Consider the following 6,507-nt stretch of genomic DNA (forward strand, 5'->3'; position numbering starts at 1 on the left):
TAACAGTTGGGCCACAATCCCATGCATGCTTTTCACGAGCCAAAATGGCTATTCGAAACGTTGGTCTCGGGGAACTTATCACGCATTGTTACCTCGTTACTGCTTACGCCTTAAATCAAATAGATATTGGGGTACTACTTGTTAAAAAACCACGATATGATATTGAGGCACACCGTGGTGAGTGGCTCTTGATCAGCCTTGACCGCAGGAGTTTCATTAACCTTCACCGAAACTTAAGCACACGAGCACTTTTTGCACTTCGCTCCCAATTAAATGCAGCGGCCGCAGCAGCATTTTGAAGGTGGGAAAATTGAGAACGCGTACTTTGTTTAGGTGGACGTTGAAGAACGTATGTTTAAAATTCACGCTGAGTTGTTTACTACGGCGGGCCTCATATTTGATTGTAGTTTGGAAGGCAACACTTCGAAATTTAAAAGAAAGAGTCTTATTTTTTTTAGCTTTCTAATTTTGCATTACATTCCTCCCATCTTGACCACAATCCTGACCACACGGCACATCCGTGTGGTCAGCATTTCCCGCGGTTTGATATCGTTCAAACTTCGCACCACACTTCCTTACGGGGAGTTGCCGTGAGACGCGCAGCGGGAAGCGTTCTGTATCGCTATTGCCTGGATTTGGTGTTCAATTTTTATGATGAATATCTCAAATCACGTGACCATTTTTGTATTTCTAGAAACTTGGTATGCCGTAAATTGTGAGCTCTTTTAGGTTTTACACATCAACAACTTCCCTCGAGTTGATGGTGGTGGTTATAAACTTCATTGAAAGGGGGAAGGGTAAAGAGGGACGTGGCTGAGGGTTAGGGCTCAAGTAAGGCCCTGGGCCTGCTTGGCCTTTTCCGCCCAGTCCACCAGTTCAACTTGTCGGTCGACGTCCCCGGAACTGAGCCAGGCTGTCCAGGCAGTCTCGCTGCTGACGGGGGGATGAGAGAACGGGAGCGAGGTGCATTCCCACATTATGTGTGCGAGTGTTCCTGTTTCCGAACAGAGCCTACATTTGTCGCTTTCCCTGCCCCCTGTGATTTTGTTGATGTATTTTGGGTGTGGGTATGTATTTGTCTGAAGTCGCCGAAACGCGACCGCTCGCGTTTTGTCGAGTTTCTTGGCCGGTGGTGGGAGCGCGCGACGCCTCAAGCGATACCGATGGGCTATCTCATAAGTCTCGCAGGGTTCCTCATGTCTCTCCTCCTCATTCACGCCATCCGCATCCGCGGACGAGGCTTGGCGCGCGGGATCTCGAGCCAAACTGTGAGCCGACGCGTTGCCGGGCACAGCCGCGTGAGCAGGGGTCCACACGAGGGTTTTCAAGCCGCTTAGGGGGTGTCGTGTGAGGACATAGTACGCCTGTTTGCAAATTCTACCACGGACGAAATTGCCGATGGCCTGCTTGCTGTCGCTGATGATGGTATTCGCGTCCGCATGCATGGCCATGGCAATCGCGGTTTCCTCCGCTTCCACCACTCGGCCAGCCGTGATTGTTGAGTGTTTTATCAGTCCTCCGTTGTGATCAGCTACCACTGCAGTCATGAGGTCGCCGCGAGGGTGTCTGGCTGCGTCTGTATAGACCACTCCATCTTGAAAGCCGTAGCGTCGCCAAATGGCTTCACTACGGGCCTGCCGACGGCCCTGATGGAACTCGGGGTCCATGTTTCGGGGTAGAGGTGGGGCGTAAATATGCCCCCTGACCTTTCGCGGAATCGTAATGTACTCTGTAACCTCGGGGATAGCCTCGAGATTGAGCTTCCGGAGGACGGTGCGGCCAGCCGGGGTTAGCGAGAGACGACGAACTTGGGCTGTGTGGTGAGCGTCTAAGAGTTGATAATAAATGGGCTAATTATAAAAATGTCCTTTGTTTTCTGAGTAACTTACGCAGCGGAAAAGCATTCTCGCCTCGCCGTAGAGCTCGAGTGCCAAGACGGCAGATGTCTCACGTTCATAGCTTCTTAAATGCGTAAGTATTAACGCGATAGCGTTAAGGAGCTGGTGTCGCAGAAAAGCCGGTGTCGTCGGCGTCGGCGTCCGCGGCGTTGACCATGAGCGATAAATCACTGCAGGCACTTGATAAATAAAAAGCAACTTCGAAGATGGGGTGGGAATCGAACCAGGGTCTCCGGAGTGTGAGACGGAGACGCTACCACTCAGCCACGAGTTCGATGCGTGAAAGAAGTACAAAACCGCTTCTAGTGAATGCGGTGTTGCCTTAGAAACGTGCCGTAGAAAGTTAAACTGCGGTGTATATCGGTAATTATGAGCATGCAACTTACAGAAGTCGCATTTACATGAGTAGCGCAGTACGTTTCCGCAACATTTCTTCTGTGCTTACCGCACACGCAGAGCCATCTTGCGGCAAACACAGAAGACCCCCTCGTCTCAATGTACGGCGCTGCCCCGACAGGTGGCGCGCCACGGCTGTGCGCGGACCGGTGCAAGGCGCGTCGCATGCCCCGACTCCTTCTCCCCTGACGACGCTTCGCCGTTCTCCCACACGGGTTGCAGACTCAAGCGCCGTTCCTTTCTTTAGATTACTATCTATCTATCTCTCTGTCCGTGCCGATCACGACGTTCGGCTGGCGTAGATCGTTTCCTCCTCCGAGACACCGAGTTCTTTGGTTCGTTCCGTTTGCTTTTTTTCGAACATTTCGTTGCCGCGCCGAACACTGCGTTGCTCGACGCTCACCGTGTCCGATGCGGGGTGCCTCGTAAGTGATCGCTGCGCCGTCGCGCATTGTCTTACACCCCTTGGCGGGTCGACGGGAATGCTGTCGCGTTCCACTCTTGAAGGCGAAGCTTAAGCGTCCTCCAATTTTTTTCTATGCTTACCCAACGAGGAACACCGCCCGTCCGTGCGTCCGTCTGTACAGTAAGACAACCGCTTTGAAGCGATGGAAGACACCTTCGCGCTGCCTCTTACTTCAATAATAACTAAGCGGCGAGAGCACACAAGGTAAAAAGCTGCCAGCACTCGCCGCACTATGTGGGCCCATGGATCTCCAACGCGAGCGCAGTGGTGGAAACAGAGATCACATGAAGCTGAGGTTAGAAGGGCCTTGCAAGACATAAAACGGGGAAAATCGGCAGGAGAAGATGGAATAAATGTCGATTTAATCACACATTGAGGAGACATAATGCTTGAAAAACTGGCGGCCCTCTATACGAAGTGTCTTTCGACTTAAAGGCCCCAGAGATCTGGAAGATTGCAAACATTTCACTAATCCACAAAAATGGAAGACATTAAAGAACAGAAAAATGATAGGCCCATTAGCTTACTCCAAGTATAATATAGTATATTCACCAAAATAATTTCCAATTGAATAAGAGCAACACTGGACTATTGTCAACTAGGGGAACAGGCTGGCTTCAGGAAGGGATACTCTACAATGGACCACATCCATGTCATTCAACCTTTTGTAATTGCTCATTGTAGTCCTACTGAATAATTTGTCAAATTGTATTTTTATGTTGTATATTTTGCTTTGCAAATTTACTGTTTGAATTCACTTGTAACCCACTCCCCTCTATAAAGCCTTCACAGGCCTTGAGGGTATAATAAATAAATAAATGAAATTAATCATGTAATCTAGAAATCTGCAGAATACAATGAGCCTCTCTATATGGCTTTCATTGATTACGAAAAGGCGTTTGATTCAGTAGAGATACTAGCAGTTATAGAGACATTACGTAATCAAGAAGTGCAGGCCGCTTAAGTAAATATCTTGGATGGTATCCACAGAGATTACACAGCCACCTTATTTCGACACAAGAAAATTAGGAAGATGCTTATAAATAAAGGCGTCAGACAAGGAGACAAAATCTCCCCAATGCTATTCATTGCGTGCTTAGATGTATTCAAGCTATTAAACTGGGAAGGATTAGGAGTAAGGATCTACGGCGAATATCTCAGCTACCTTCGGCTTGCCGATTACATTGTTATATTCAGCAACAATGCAGACGAGCCACAACAAATAATTTAGGTCCTTAACATAGAGAGCATAAGAGTGGGGTTGAAGAATAATATGCAGAAGATAAAGATAATGATGAATAGCCGGGCAAGGGAACAAGAGTTCAAAATCGCAAGTCGGCCTCAAGAGTCTGTGAAGGGGTACGTTTACCTGGGTCAATTAATATCAAGGAACCCTGATCATGAGAAGGAAATTAATAGAAGAACAAAAATTGGTTGGATTGCATACGGCAGACATTGTCTGGTCCTGAGTGGAAGCGCCGGTTAGATAACCGTAGGACCATTATGCTTACATAATGGATACGAAGATAAGGGAAATTTAGTCCAGGATGGCAGAAGACTAGGTGGAGCGATGAAATTAGGCAATTCCCGGGCACCAGTTGAAATCGGTTGGCACAGGACAAGAGTAATTGTAGATAGCAGGGAGATGCCTTCGTCCTGCAGTGTTCATAAAACAGGCTTATGATGATGATGATGATGATGATGATGATTGTGTAAAAGAAAATAAATACCGCGTATAGTATATATAGAGAACTAGCTGTCCTATCTCCTTTTATGCACCCTATGCAGCAGTTCACACGCTCTTTATCACCACTAATGATTGCTGTGCAAAATTTTCGTCGGTCAACTAACTTCGTTCTTTTTTTTCTTTTCTTTTTTGTGAATACATTAACAGCGACACTGAAATCTCGCTTGATGTATGCACTGGATGGAAGGGCAATGCTGTACACAAGAAGACCGGACAATGAAATTAAATTAACCGAATTTTAGTACTATTTAATGAAAATGCAAAAGGCCAAGTCATTATGTCACAGAACATAATCGTCTTGATGTGGTGGCGCTCCCACCGTAGAGAAACACGAAATCATTGCAACATGCTTAATGCAGGCCATCAATGCAGGCCACGCGAGCAGCCTTTCGGATAAAGGAGCAATTAATAAACGCGAGATTTTCCAACGCGCATAAGCGTCAGCGGCTTCCAATTAAATCACCTGTTACAGCTTTTCTAGTCAATAAAGTAGTTGGTTACATGCAAGTGGTTACTGCAAAAACATTGTTGAAAAAAAGTGAGCGCAATCGTAATCGACAAATTACAAAACAAATGAAGAATGTAACTGATTATAAGAAAATAATTCATGTCATTCATAGGCACAACTCTGCTGTTCATTATACGAGTGTGCAACATCAGGTGTTTGTTTCTGCTCGTAGTTAGCGCCATTTGCACAAATAGGCACTGGCCTCATATTGTGACCCTATGTTCGCGTTGCTAACAAGCCTAACTCAGTTCTTTCTGTGGTGCCGTTCTTCTCAATATGGAAGATCCGTTCATGTAAATCTACTGCGTGAGATGTGAGAATATTAGAATTTCCACGTTTCTCATCTGCACACGCGAAAGTTTTTTTCATTGGTGAACGCACTACATTGTATCCATCTAGTTCCGCAATAATGAGCGCTCTTGAATTCGTTCAGAAGCACACTGTCCGATACGTGCTGTCTAATCGCTCCGGCTAAACCACCGTTTCTTCACTGAGAGCTAATTTTGACCTACCGACACTTAAGTCACGCCACGCGTGCTCCTTCACAATATTGCAACTACACAACTAGCCTAACACTTAAAAATGACCTTTCTCCCCCTCCAGATCAAGGTGCCTGGTGGATCAACCGTAATCTCGAAGTTAAAATTTCGTTCTGCCGCACTAACGCTTGCCGTGCCTCTCTTTCACCGCAAACAAGCACTGACTCGGTCCGCCTTCCCGCCCCCGTCGATGCAGCCGAAGACCCTGCAGCCGAAGTTGAAATTAACAATTTATTGTTAGGCTACTCCTCTCTGTAATGCCCTCGGGCCCTGAGAATATGAAAATAAATAAATCAATAAATTAAAGGTGGTCTTCGACAAAGGCATCGTCACACTCTGCCTTCTCCAGTTACTTCGTCCAGTTTCTGCCTTCTCGATGCGTGACTGCTCCTCTGCTCCTGAAATAAACGCCCGTGGGCTGAGGTGTGAAAACTCCGCCACACTAATTAAATAGCAGTGTGCTAAGAGGCTTTGCATAACCGATGCCCTAGTAGGGGAAGTAAAATTTACTGCTAGTGAACTGCTGAAGATGTACGCTGTTCTTTTTTTTTTTTCGCGCTACAAATGAGCGTCTAACTTCAAAAAAAAAACGAAGAAGAAGAAAGAAAGACTGGTTTATCACGCAGATCTTTCCAGTAGGATTAGTGATAATGGGAATATTTTCAGGTCTCGTCATGACTGACTTGAATAAGCGCACCTCCTGCTCTCACACGTGCAGGGATTGTGACTATGTGTGGATATACGCGACGGGGGTTGGTTGGAAAACACAGCGCAACGACCAGGTCTGGCTGTACCTGGGATCGACGTGCGCATTGCATCCACTGCACGAGTAGATTTTTGAAGTGCTCTTTATCCCGTTTGGGAAACACCCGTCTGGGCGTTGAGCCACGGACCTGTGCTGATGATGCTTGCGGTCTTGCCGTGCTGATAACGCTACCCAGCTGCTATGAAAG

At 46.9% G+C, this 6,507-nt stretch overlaps 1 long non-coding RNA gene across 2 annotated transcripts in view; it reads left to right on the forward strand.

Moving 5' to 3' along the window:
* Positions 1–5,836, forward strand: part of LOC135902085 (uncharacterized) — a 414,660-nt gene extending 408,824 nt beyond the window's left edge. For both annotated transcript variants that reach the window (XR_010564394.1, XR_010564397.2), the window contains one exon: positions 5,619–5,836. This is a non-coding gene — a long non-coding RNA (uncharacterized lncRNA). The remainder of the gene's footprint in view (positions 1–5,618) is intronic.
* The last annotated feature ends 671 nt before the right edge of the window (positions 5,837–6,507 follow it).

The sequence above is a fragment of the Dermacentor albipictus genome, chromosome 4 (assembly GCF_038994185.2).
Source record: "Dermacentor albipictus isolate Rhodes 1998 colony chromosome 4, USDA_Dalb.pri_finalv2, whole genome shotgun sequence".
In the NCBI taxonomy this organism is placed as follows: Eukaryota; Metazoa; Arthropoda; class Arachnida; order Ixodida; family Ixodidae; genus Dermacentor; species Dermacentor albipictus.